Consider the following 15,282-nt stretch of genomic DNA (forward strand, 5'->3'; position numbering starts at 1 on the left):
GCGGCTTGTGTAGGCTTAGCTTCTCCAAATGGGTGAAGAAAGATAGTTCAACTCTGACCGCCCGAGGGTCAACTACCCTTGAACACTTTTCACGGACAAGTAAACAGCCTCCCCAAATAGCCTTACAAAGCATTATTTTCACCAACTCAAAATATTACACAGTATATGTGACAGAATAGCATAACCCAAAAAATAAAACCCATGCGCCGCCTATGATTAGTGAACTTTCAAACTCTTGAAATATACCTGGGTTTTTATAATTTAGAAATAGATTTAAGGTAAATTTCGTTTATGGGTATTACATCAGAAAGCCCATAAGGCTATAATTTACACAAACAAACAAGATGACATTCGAGTAAAACTACAGCGACACAAAGAGACATCTCACTCGGTAAATTTACAAGTATATTACATGTGTGTACAGACAAAACAAAATAATACTAGAGCAGGTTAAACACTTAATCTATATGTATTTTTGATTTTAGATTATCAACACAGTTTTATACCATCCACGAAGAAAATCCAACCTTCGGGAATAAGTGATATTGTAAATTGCTATTATCTTAAAGCAAATAATATTACCAGTTAATGTTCTGCACGCAAAACTGGACTTACTAGACTTTTACAACATATCATATCTGTAGTTTAGTAAAATGGCTTCTTCAGTCATTCTGGAATATTTGAAATATAAAGTCAAAATAAGGGATATAATTTTTACGTATATTAGGTTATCGATTACTTTTAGGTCAGATCAAAAATGTCATGGCTAACTTGGTGCTTATCACTTCTGTGATATATCATAACTAAAACACTACAGTTGAAAAATAAAAATGGGACAAGAAAATGTTATTAAGACTTATCATAGCTATCAAAATGATACTCGTTCCGCGTGAGAAGCAAACACGTAGCAGTCATTAGTAGTTGTCATTAGTTCCAGCTGTTTCTATTTCCCCCCATTGTTTTACACGTTATTGGTGACCTCTTTTCGTCGCCAGAGGCCGTAGAGAATCGTTTGTGTCACAAAAGCAAGTAAGAACTTAAAATTTTAAATAGGGGAATTGAGTTATGCCTGTTGTATCTTGGGCTTAGGATGAATGCACATCTTAGAAACATGAAGATGGGTGACTAGAATATTTTTTAATATCTGTCCCCACTAGTGTAGGACTAGAACTTTAATGTTGATAGAACCAATAAAGAAAGATACTGAAGACAAAAAGTGAACAAATATATGCCTAGGCAGAGTCGAATATAGGATGATTTCTACAACTTGTAATCACGTAGGAAGCTGTAACAAATATACCATTTAAACATTTACAAGAAGTGCAAAGATACATAGTGTAAAATTATCAAGTGAAATACGCAATTTTCCAGCACGTTTGTCAATTTATATCTATGTATTGAGGTATTTCTATGCGTGTGTTCAAATATTTATTTTATGTTTCTTCCATGTTTGATTGTATTTTTGCTAATAATTTTAATTATTGTCAGTAGTTCTTATTGATATTTATTCATTTCCGAATGTCTGCGTCAATATATAAAAAGTGAGAAGTGAATGGAATGATCTCTACTTCTGTATATATTGGATACAGCACAGTCGGTCCGGCTCATCTCCGGGTCTACCACGACCAGACAATACAGCATTAATACGTCATAGGGTGAACATGGTCTGTAATAAGGTTTAAGTAATCACTTTACCTTTCATAGAGATCATAAGCTTTCGACTATTTCAACAAAACTCTGCCTATACCCTCACAGAGATTAGAACATGCTTAACTGAAGTCACAAGACGTTTAGGGTTAAAAACTTCTTTTGGTTTTCACTCCACATGTCCATTTGATGGAGAAAGTGTAAAACTAATGAATTCTCTAACTAAACCACGTTCGTCCATTGATCTTCAGTCAATTTTTATGTTCTTTACACCATTTTATACGGGTCTTTGCATTTTTTGACGTTATTAGAGGTTTCTGAATGGCACGTTTATCGTGATGAATCACTTTGTACTGTTGCATTCAAGTCGTTTTGACAGAGTTGGATTGATTTAGACTAATCTTAAGTTCTGTGCACAGTTTAGGCTATAGTCCTTCGTCTTCGTCTGGTTACCTGTGCTAATGCTCGTTTGTCATGATCTGTCTACTTAATTTTTCATCACTATTATGTTTGTCTGAAGTAGTCTTATTATTCAGTATCTATGCTGACATCTCTTTCGACACCGTTCCTGAAGATACATTCATTATTTTAAATGTTTATGTCACTATTAACAAATTATTTTGGTAAAGGTGAAGATGGAGAGCCTTATTTAAAATTACAAATTATATGATATAAAGTCAAAATGCCCTTATCTTGGCGCGGTATACAGGCATACAATGCATTTTCTACTTTCTTATTCTAATGTGCAGTTTTACATAACGCATAGTCAATAAATTCGTTAAGTTTCTTTTGCTTTAACTACCTATTGTTCTGTGTCCATCCCCTAAGATAATACTTTGTTCACTCGTGGGAAAGACAGATGTAAAGTTATACTTATTGTATGAAAGTAAGCAACATTTTCTTCAATAGTCCATCAGGTGATATCTCGAGGTTACAGCCTTCCTTATTTTCTAATGGGAATGATCAGCCACATGGGTGGTGTAAGTCACTTTCGAAAAGCTTGGCGTTACCACGTTACCTATGTAACGTGATGTTTCCACAGTGAGAAATAAAATTTCAAACTAAACAGACATTGGAGATAAAGCAGTATAGATCTAGTTCTTGTGTAAAAACGACTGGTTATTTTTATATCTAGTTCTTCTGTAAAAATGATTGGTTATCTTTATATCCAGTTCTTCTGCAGAACCGCCAGCCTATTACCTTCCCTGTGGTCGGCAGTTCAAAATTAGAGACAGGACAGATAGTCTTAGTAGTTTTGCTATGAACTAACAACTCTGATGTTTTTATTAATTATTATACTATAGCTAAATTACATTAAGTTTATATATAGTGATGTCATCTCAAGAAACCTTGTGAGATAGGGTTAAATCTTAAGTAGAGTATCAGTGCCGCCTTAATTACTACAGAGTCCTTAGCAAGATACAAAGTGTGGGCCTCCCCTTCATAATAATCGTCAAAACAATTTTAAAATAAAAACTTGTAATAAAAAAATCATATTAGCAAACCTACCATTTCAATGCACAGATTTTGTTTGATTGACAAGTAATTAAAACAAAAAACTGGGACATTGTTCCGTACACGTAAACCTTTCATTTTTTGAAAACCAGAAGTCCCCTATCTCCTTCTTTTCTCCTGAATATTAAAGGAAAACAAAAAACACAAAGAAATATATAATGTTATCTTACTTATATAGACTACGGACATACATCATTTGTAAAAACTTTAAAACTTCTAAATATATTACAGTTTTGCCCCCCCCCCCGGTAGCACAGCACAGCGGCAAATCTGAAGGTTTATAACGCTATAAAGTGAGTTCCGATACCCGTGGTGAGCACAAAACAGTTAGTGCATTGTGTAGCTTTGCGCTTAGCAATAAACAAAAAAAAACTTTTTAAAGACGGAAATTTTACACCATAACGACGTGGTATGTTCTTTAATTTTACACCATAACGATGTGGTATGTTCTTTAATTTTACAACATAACGATGTGGTATGTTCTTTAATGGGCCAACCGTATGGTTTCGGAGTTTTACAGCTTCTTCTTAAGAATCACTCATAAAAATATCTTTGCGAGGGACCCTTAGGCAAGCTGCCATGCCTTAAGGCTGGGTCTGTCTATTCTTCTGGGAGAAAATTACACATACACACTTAATTGAGAGCGATTCCTGGAATTAGCCGTTCTGTTGCCTGATAGGCTGGTAAGCGGTGAAATATAAAATACCATGCAAGTAAACATCCCTTGAGAATAAGCTTGTGCATTTAGAAGTTAATTAACCTTGGAATACAGTGATTCAAACTAGGATCAAATTACGAATGCTTTTGTGAGGGAAAATATTTTGCATATCAACATGGTCAAGCAAACAGAAAACAATGTCAGTAAAGACAACATACATGGTGAGGCCACGAATAGTTATCAAACAGAAAATAACAACTGTCTTTGTGTTGTTAGTAAAAACGCATTGGTTTCATATACCATAATCGTTGTAAAATATATATACATATATATGAGGACCATTGTGGTTTAAAAATTATAGACTGTCTTATTTCAATTTAAAGTTGTTGTTTGTTTTTCTTGAAAAACCTGAAAAATATTCACGAATGTCTCCTTAGAAAGAGCTAACAATAGTATTACAATATTAACTTACAAAGTAACACATTTTCAAAATCATTAGTTTAATTTCATAAACCTAGTTAATTATTTAAATTTATGTCTTTCAAATGTTCATTAATGAACATTTCAGCTCTTAAATGTCACCAGAGAGCTCCAGCAACAACAGGAACAAATAACTTAGATACGTGTTCACTTTTTATTATTTTATCAGGCAGTTTGAATGTTTGCAAATACATCACATATTTTGTTTCTTCTAAAAGATAAGCTGAGTAGAGATGATAAGTATTTCGAACCACACAGATAACTAACCTATAGAGGATAATGTGCAGAAGGTACATAATTAAAGGTATCCGTTATAGTTCGTTGATATTTACAATATTTGTTATAGGATGCAATACCCGAAGGATTAAAATTCTGCAGTTTTCGACAAAGCAAGTTTAGAGCAAGGTTTTAAATAAAATCACACAGATAAGTTTCAGGCTTTTAAAACGTACGAATGGGCTCAAGCATACAACTTCTGAATGTTAATTTAAAAAGCTGCCAAGAAACTATATAAGCGTAATGTATGATAAGGGAGCGAAGGATATGATTACATACAATAAATAAAAAGTAATAATAGTAAATGACACAGAAATTATGATTATATTTCAGCGAAAGCACGTAGTTATCTAACAATGTGGATACTTTAAGCATTTTCAAATATAACAATGGTCACCTTTATATATTTGTTTTATTTCAAAGTTCGCACAAAGCTACTCGAGGGTTATCTGCGCTAGCCATCCACAACTTTGAAGCGATAGACCAGATGGAAGGAAGGCAGGTAGTCAACACCACCCACCGCCAACTCTTGGACTACTCTTTACTAACGAAAAGTGGGACTGATCGTCACATTTTAAAGACCCCACGGCTTTTGAGCATGATCAAGGATGGGATTCGAACCCGCGACCTTCAGATTATACGTTTTAGTGGGAAAAATGAGTAGAACTACAACCCTAAGGATTTTAGGGTTCCACTCGAACTAGTTGTTTGTTGCTGTTTTCGAGAGCCTTGGTAAAAATAGCTGAATTTTCTTTCAAGCACATGTTTTGTTAGTTATGATGCAGATGATGTACACAGAGTAGTACCTGTCCTAAGTAACTGATACGCTAAAGGTTCAGGAGGGAAGCAAATTTTGTTTGCTTTAGGATATTCGAGCGGAGCTACTTAAGAGCTGAATGCATTAGCCGTCCCTAATTTTGAACTAATGGACGAGAAGGAAAGCATCCACCACCAACTCTTGAGCTATTCTTGTCTGACTGAATAGTGAAATTTGACTGTCACCCTTATAATGTACCAACGGTCAGAAAGTGCATAACGAGATGTTTGTAAAGTGCATAACGAGATGTTTGTATTCTTATACTTTATGATAACGGTACACAAACGCCGGAACCGAAGATTCATAGCCTGGCACGTCAACCACTGAGCAGCGCAGGTATGATAACGGTACACAAACGCCGGAACCGAAGATTCATAGCCTGGCACGTCAACCACTGAGCAGCGCAGGTATGATAACGGTACACAAACGCCGGAACCGAAGATTCATAGCCTGGCACGTCAACCACTGAGCAGCGCAAGCCCTGTTTTAGTTCAATGTATATTTCTTAGTTGCCTACAATGAACTCTGTTATTATAATCCTTTTTCACAAAAGTCTTATGTGATGATAAATACAGTATTTACTTCCCAAGTGTTTTAGTATTCCCCCTTATCTCTCGTTGTGTAGCTCTGTACTCGTAATTCGAACGTACAAAGACCTCATGTTTCATAAAAACTTTCTCGGCTTATTATCATATCATTTGAGTCTGTCCTTTATTTCAGCTGCGGCAGACAGTTATATTTCTTATAAAACATCTTATTGATATTTTTCACGACAGTGTTTAACTGGCGAAACCTCCGTCGGATATACACACAAAGCAGAGGTATGGTCACGTCTCCTCACTCTGTCTTCCAGCTATTTAGCTGGGAAAGAATGCTGCAACAAGAAGTTAAGCTTTATTTCAATGCTATAGGCAAGAATTTGAATCCAATTTAGCAACAGTATCAACATATTCCACTATTTATTGTTGTTGTTGTTTTTTGTCTTTCTAAGTGATACACTTTCTTGCACTTGATATAATTAAAGCGGATTAGTTCACAATGGAACGGCGTTTCTTTACTTCTCTAAAGCTTCCCAGAAGTAGTTCTAGTTCTAAAGTATGCAAATAGTATTTATATGCTCTTTTTCTTCCAGTGGCTGACGAAGGTCTTGATATTAAGCTCAATAATGCTCGACAAGGAACACTGAAAGAAGAAAACCGCCTCAGGGGTCAGTGTGACGCTTTTCAGTCTGGATAATACTGAAACTACGAACTTGGAACTACTCAGGTTGTTGGCAGTATCATGAACCACTCACGTTGGTATAGGTAGTATCATGAACCACTCACGTTGGTATATGTAGTATCATGAACCATTCACGTTGGTAGGCAGTATCATGAACCACTCACGTTGGTAGGCAGTATCATAAACCTCTCACGTTAGTATAGGTAGTATCATGAACCACTCACGTTGGTATAGGTAGTATTATGAACCACTCACGTTGGTATAGGTAGTATCATCAACCACTCACGTTGGTAGGCAGTATCATAAACCTCTCACGTTAGTATAGGTAGTATCATGAACCACTCACGTTGGTATAGGTAGTATCATGAACCACTCACGTTGGTATAGGTAGTATCATGAACCACTCACGTTGGTAAAGATACTACCTATACCAACGTGAGTGGTTCATGATATTACCTATTTATAATTGTAAAATAAGAAGACATCAGTATTGAACAGTCGAAGACTCTTCCCATGAGCTGGAAAAAAGAATGCACAAAACAAAACGGGCAATACTTTAGTGTATAAAAACTAATAAAAATATTGTCATTGTATATAATGTTTCCTTGTCCTCTTACAAAACCTTGTTTGTTTGCTGTTGTGCGCAAAGCTACACAATGAGGCTACCTGCGTTGTGTCCATCGCTGGTATCGAACCCCGGTTTTAGCGTTGTAATTCTTCAAGCTTAGCGCCGAACAGCCGGATAATTACCTTGTCAAGCGTCCATTGAAAGTAATCAACATAGTTTTAAGTTTCCTCGTCCACGATTATTGTAATACTTTTGCCAAATAAATTGCTCTCACACAGTGCCATGTTGTTTGTGATTGCAACGCTGACTGAGCGAAAGCTTATATTTCTTATCGCAATTATCTTTAATATGAATTTGTTATACTGTATTAAAGGTAAAAAAATGATGAGATATAACTTTTATGTGCGTTAGCTACTGCTGTAAAATCATTTTACAGAAGGAGACAGATACGCATTTAATTATATACTGCCTACCAACGTGAGTGGTTCAAGATACTACCTATACCAACGTGAGTGGTTTATGATACTGCCTACCAACGTGAGTGGTTCATGATACTGCCTACCAACGTGAGTGGTTCGAGAGAGAGAGAATTGGGTCGATGGAGTGGATTTTAAAGTTGTACAATCTTATCTTGGATACCATCAAGCACTGAAGTAACACTCTATCAGTTGATGTCAAATGATTCTGAAGTAACAATGTGAGGCCTGGCATGGCCTTGTGGTTAGGACGCTCGACTTGAAATCTGAGGGTCATGTGTTCGAATCACTGTCACCTAACATGCTCGCCTATTAGTGTTGCTGTCAGGGCAAACCACCCGAGTGTAAACTTCTTGGCTAGTACAAAATATCTTAGCGGCCGACCCCAAATCTAGATGGGATTAAGGTTGAATGAAGAAGAAGAAGATTCTGAAGTAGCAACGTATGGTATAGCCTTAATGTAACAGCTAGCTGCTGCCTGGTTGTCCTTGTATTAACGTAACAAGGTATTTTCAATTAGATATCGTTCATAACACAAGATGTGTACTAGCTATAGTGACGTAATAATCATGGAGATCTTTCATAACACTTCAAAGTCGGTTTTGTCGTCAGATGACTCACTAGTCACGAATCTCCAGGTGTCGGCAAGAGGAAGGATTTCTCTAATCTTACAGTCGATAAACCTATCTGCCTATTCGGTAATCTCATACACTCCATAGTATATTGTCATGTGACGTCCACAGTTGAACCCACTCTAATTCGAAATAAAGTCTTGTCTGTATGTAGACTATGAAAGCTCAGCTAGTCTGGATTCCGTTGTTAAGAACTAAATCCTATAGGTACTTAACATGTTTTATATTCATTTACAATGATCTAGTGCCAGGCAAGGTTCAGAATGTTGACGCAAAGATAATATCTTTTTTATCTGCAGCTGGTAGCTAGAGATAAGCAGGAAAAGCAGTTAAATCAGCATCTATTTTAACCTGATAGCAGCTTTCCAGAGGGCGTGCAATGTATCCTTAGTCACTGTTCAGTTTAGTCTTATCTGTAAAACATATTGAAAATAGCACATGCCCAAAATATTCAAATTCAATGAAATAACTTAAAACAGCGGCATGTTGCATTACACTAATATGTAAGTCCAAATCACCTATTTTTAGAGTATGATTTGTTTATTCTAGCGTAAAGCTACATAGTGGGCTATCACAGCTGTCGCTGCGACGGGGATCGAATCCTGAATTTTGATAAGACCTATAGCTTACTGCTGAGCCATCGGGTGACTTAGCGTATAGCTAACAGTCCTTCATGGTTTATTTTTGCGTCGTGAAACTTTTTTCTTAGAGAAAACACATTTAAGTATATATATATATATATATATGTAACTTATTTAGTTTTGATACATTTCGATAACTTGATTTTGGAAAACCCAAAATTTATTGATGTGTACTTTTTTACGTTATGAATTTACTCGAGAGGGCAACCTCATCTGATCTAATTGCTCGTTGAAGTGTAGCGAACTAAACCAAACAATTCATTTTATCACGAACACTTTCCTTTGTTAAATCACTGACCTGAAAATTCTGACCCACGATAACAGATATAGCCTACTTTCATCGCTGTCATAAAACAATTAAGGACATTGTTTTACATTCTCCGTATGTGAAAGAATGTTAATTTAGCCGGTAGCAATATATGTGGTGCTCCTGTATATGTTCCATTTTAGTCATATGCTTTTATTTCTTAAAAATATTTTCTCTGTTACGTCTTAAATATCTCTTACTGATGTCTCATTTGCATAAATTTAGTTTTGAACCGTTGTTGTGGAACAATGATTGGTTCATCCTCCGATTCATAACTAGCAAGAAGCTTCTTTCGTTCGACACAAGACTCCGGTAGCTATGGAATTACTCATAGTTATTCGGCAAGTACTTTAGCTATGCTACCTTCGAAATTATTTTCTCTATATTGAAGAAGGGCTTGCTGTATGCTAATGAATATATTACTGGCAATAACATTTCCCATTTGGTTGCATTTATTTGTCCAAATACATCATAGTAAACTACTAATGATGCAAGTTCAACTGTTAATGATCCAGCTTCAGAATAGTATACACTATCCACAGTAGTTTCCCATACTGTCATTAATGTTACCAATTTACCTTTGCTTGTTATCTTACCGCTTTTACATTTTTAGTTCTATATGCTTCCCAGTGGCTCGGCGGTAAGTCTGAAGGCTTATATAGCTAAAATAAACGGGTTTTCATATCTGTGGTGGGCACAGCAAAGATAGCCTATTGTGTAGCTTTGCGCTTAACAAAAAATTAACAATTCAATACTCTCATTTAGTGTCAGAAAGAGGTTTGAGAGTGATATTAATAAGTTCAAAATAGCGCTAATGCTAGTTGGTGTCACAAAAACAGTGAACATTATTTGAAGAAAACCAGTTACAAGGATATGCAACAACATATTATACAAGGTTAAAACCTTATAACCACAAGGATCAAAGAATGCCATTTTGTTTAATTGCAACAACCTACATTACGCTGTTTTAAATAAATACTCCTGACCTCGACAGTCTTCAAAAATTTCCTCTTATAGAACAAAACCCGTGGTCTTCTCGACATTAAGGAAAGAAAGGAAATTTTCTCCAAAATTTACCTCCATCCCTCGGATATTTACCATTCCGAAAACAATCGACATCTGGTTTTCATGATTTACGTCTACCATTAAAGAAAATAGCTTCATACGTTTAATATTTTAGTACTGTTACATTAGGGACTTCTTTGAGAACATATTTATTACCTCATTCTGAAACTATTGGCTCAAATAAGAACGATTTACTTCTTTTATAAACATAGGATCATGTTCATTCATTCATTAGGAAGCACAAACTTTGTCATCAATTCAATTTGACTAAAAATAATACCATTTCTGTGGTGATCTCATCTTTCAATAGTTCTGCAAGAAGCTTGGTTTCCTTTTAGCAGTTGCATAACAATTGCAGATATTTTACTAAGTATGCCTGTTAAATGGTAATGTTCAATTCTGATTAAAATTTGAGCTGTACTCTTTATTGTAGAATTCATTTTCAACCACAGTTCTAAATCCGTCTATTCATAAGGCATTTCATACGTAAACTAGTTTTCTTTCTAATGAGATCCCAGCTTTTTTCAAATATATTGTCAAGAACCAAAACTTTCATCTATCTACGGGACAGCAGTAAGTCTACGGACTTACAACGCTAAAGTTCGGGGCTCGATTCCCCATGGTGGACACGGCATGTATCACAATGTGGCTTTGCTCTAAAACAAACACAATTTTATTTACAATTAGAGGGGTTTTGCATCAACCAAAGGTACAGATTCCCCTCCCTCCAATGTGGAGTCCGATCGCAGGAACTTTCAGTGAATAGTCCAGGAAGCATGACGTCATCCCTAATTCCAATCCACCGTTCACAGGGAGTCAACCTTGTAGCAACCACTTTTACTTTTTGTTTGCTTTGTTGTTATTAATTATTGTGTATAATGTTTTTTCATTTATATTTTTAATATATTTTTCCTTATCCAGGTACCTAATGTAAGGAAGATAATTTTAGTATTATAACTTCTACTACTATTATACATACTTGATGATTTTCACAATGCTCTTCTCCTTCTAATAATCTCCTCGAGGATCTTCTAGTGATAATGACCAATTCAAAATGAATTTAATAGCATCTGACTTTTTTCACGTATTTTCAATCTCACCTTCCATACTTTCACTTTCATTCCTTCAGTTGACCAGTGTGTGACCTCTGTTCCATCTCTTCCTGTTCTTTCTGTCTAAATGCTTCAATGATGACATCATTTGGAGATCTTACCAGATTATCGAAGGGCAGTTATTTACCAGCTAGATGGTCCACTTTCTTGTTGAATAATATAACACTGTGGCTTTGGGATGTAGATTATCAGATAAGCCTCCAATGCTATTAAAAGTTTTGACCCGTGTTCTTTAAACAAAGCTGTTTCAAATCTACTGATGAGGTTTAGAGAGCTTGTCAGAAGTATGATAATGGTATGATCTTCACTGTTAGTAGTGAACCAAACAATTTGTCCTCGTATGCCTCACATGTTGCTCTAAATGAAGTGGATCATTCAGGTTTGGCCACTGATCATTCAAACATTCTCCATAAAGCTCTTTCCTATGCAGTCACGTCTTTCCTGACTGAGTCGTCTGTTGCAATGATCAGTGTTGGTCTCTACTCGTATATATATATATATTCTACCACTTTAGTCCTGACCTTTCTATCCGTTTCCTGCTGCCAATCTTGATTGTTTTAACTTAATACCATCTGTATAGACCCACTCAATACTCTTTTGTTTTCCAGAGGACATATCTCATCTATTCATTTTTTGGCCTCACTGACCCATGACTTGACCAATTTCAGTCTCTGTATTAATGCTTTGTTTGCTCTCTATCTCAAGTGCTGAGATATTGTTGTTATTGCTCTGAGCAGCACTTATCTAGTTAGCATTCTTTATCTTGTAGTAATGCTGCTGAAACCAAGCCATTAATGCATGGTGTTACACGGTATTGGTTTAGCTGCTGTTGCTATTATCATGGCTACATTCTGGACCCTATGTAACTTGGTCATTGCTGACTTTGCTGCTGATGTACACAATTGGATTCCATACTCCATTCTGGTCATGAATGGTTCTCTCTTTAAACTAATGACGCTTTATTGCTGCACTTTCTAATATGTGTAAACATAATCACTCTGGAGTTCTTATTTAGAACTTCTGTCTGCATATGTCAGCATTAAGAGAGGGCGCCTTTGTGAGACCTGGCAGCCAACATCCAACACGTTTTATTTAGTTGAATGCACATTTTTTATCTATAGTTACTGGCAGAGGCTTTGTCAGCCTGTTTCAGACTCTACACTACTGTCTTTAGCACGTGTAAAATGCTTACAACAATTATATTGTCAATTTATTTTGTGTGTGTACGTGTGGCAGCAAAATGGCGTGGGTCACAGAACCTCATATCCACAATCTGGCATGGTACCATTGGTTCACACTCAGCCTGCCCATTCTGTAAGAAGGTGTTAACCTTTTCGCCATCTATACTAAAACATTCATCATTTGACTTTTCTATATTCTGTAGCCCTACCATTCTTCCACTTGATACACTTTTCGTAATTTTTGTCAGTTTCCTTCACTGGTTTAGTGCACTGGGATCTGCTGTACTTTTTTTTTCATCACTCAGCTGCATTTTCTTGTCACCAAACAATTTACAGGAAACATAAAACACCGTATTTAGTAAAGAAAGTGTCCACCGTGGATGTGAAAATAGTTATACTCTGAAAATTGTCTTCCAGACCAATGTTTAACCTGTGCACGTCCTTTTTCAAGTTAATGTAATTCTTCTTTTGTCATCTACATTTGGTGGTCAGGAAATAATATCTGAAATTTCGAGTTTAGTTATTTTTTTTTCAAAAAAATGTATAAAATCATCTTCTGCTACTTCGTTGCCCTTAGTTTTGTACTAGACATAATTTTGTTTTTAGTTGAATGTCTGCTGATATATTGGGAATAAAGAATTTATCAAGTGTACTTTTTTGCCTTTTTCCAGATTCTTCTAATTGCTTTATTTCTTTCTTTTCTTTTTATTGCACCAGACTTACATTTTTCTTATTCATTCACTCTTGTGGCAAATAAGCATTAAACTAAATTATTATTATTAATTTATTCAAATATTTATGAATTTAATATTTGTTTTACTTTGAATTATTTGCTTTTATCACTTTCTCAATTACTTGCCAGTTGTTCCCTTTACTTTTCGAGATGGCTCTCAAACATGCTACCACTCACTCAATGTGGAACATAATCGACTCGTTCCTGCAGTAATAGTTAAAAGTATGTGTTATGTCGGCTGCGTGGGTTATCACGCACTTATGTAAAACACGTTGAAATATAATAATTCTTTTAATGAATTTAATTAAATTGACGAATCATTTTTGTTGTACTAAAATAATGCAATCAGTTGCATATCGAAATAAGATAAACATTTCATATAATGTATATGTTATGCTATAAAAACCTTTTGACATGGTTGAAGTCCCCATTAGGCTTCAAAGGCCTAACTCTTAATGTCTCAGGTTCCATGCAGCAACAAGAAAGCAGGGACACTTATAACGTCCATGTTCTTTAGTTATTTATCTGTCTCTCTCTACACATACACACACATATATGTATATGTATCTCTTTATATATATGTGTGTGTGTGTGTGTACAGAATTGAAATTAATTACGGGAACACATAGATGATACACATATGAATCATAATGAATAATTACAACTACATAGTCAATTTATTATGAGTACAGTACATTATTACATAATTTAGCAAAGTTGTACAGTGCACTGGTATTTTGCAATTTCTTTAAATAGAGCATTACACATTGTTCTTATGCTACCATACGTTTATCAATATATGCTTATGATATTTAGTTCCAAATGTCTAATATTACTCCCAGAGTTGTTTGGTTGACATCTTTCTTACCCCCCCTCCCAGTGACACAGCGCTATATCTGCGGACTTACAACGCTAGAATCCGGGTTTCGATACCCGTGGGAGGGGGCAGAGTCCAGATAGCCCATTGTGTAGCTTTGTGCTTAATTACAAACAAACATCCTTCTTTCTTAGTCTTCATATAATCTAGGTGTCATTTAACTACATTTGCAAGTTTGAGACCACTGTCTTTCTGGAAGATGAATTCCTATCCCAATAGGTCTTCTTCCTCAGGGAATAACATGATGGATAAATTAATAATAAGATGCCACCATTTTGTTTAGACCTTCAATTTCATTGACTGAGATGTACCCCACATTTACATTGCTCTACATTGTTATACATTGCTCCCCCCCCCCCGTTTTACGAACAGCCATTAAACAACGTGTCATTAATTGTTGTCAAACAATTTTAATTTGGATTTATCCATAAAGAACACCCTTCTTCAACTTTGCTAATCTCATTGTTTGAAGTCTGATGTACCTTTTTAGCCTTATGATTTTATTATCTCTCCTAAGAAGTGATTCATAAGCAGCTACAAATCAATTGAGGTCATTTTATGCTAATATGCATTTTACTCTTTTGGTGTTAGCATTCACACATGTAAGTAGAGCTGGGTCACTGACGAGATTTCTTCTGGATTTTTATGCATAACATAAAGATATTACCCTGAGTTACGTAGCATTACTGTTGAAGGGTTTGGGCTTTCTCATTCGACCACCTCTATTTACATCAATACTAGTTTTATGCTCCTTCTTTATTGTTTATATACAGCTCCTACTGAAACATGAAATTGTTCCGTAATCTGTCTACATGGAGTAATCGTCATCAATTAAAACTTTAATTTCAACAGTTTTCTGTCCCGGGGGAGTATTTACTACGCTGTAGCATGTTCTTTTATAGGCGTTATATTTGTGTGGCACTGTCTTCTAGATTGGATGACAATGACTCAAAGTGCAAACTATCAACACGTGACTGCCCTCTACACACTTTGTACAATTGAATTTATAGCTATTTATTCACTGTTTGAAGAATTATTTCAAATATTATATATATATATATATATATATATATATT

The sequence above is a fragment of the Limulus polyphemus genome, unplaced genomic scaffold, assembly GCF_000517525.1.
Source record: "Limulus polyphemus unplaced genomic scaffold, Limulus_polyphemus-2.1.2 Scaffold51, whole genome shotgun sequence".
Classification (NCBI taxonomy): Eukaryota; Metazoa; Arthropoda; class Merostomata; order Xiphosura; family Limulidae; genus Limulus; species Limulus polyphemus.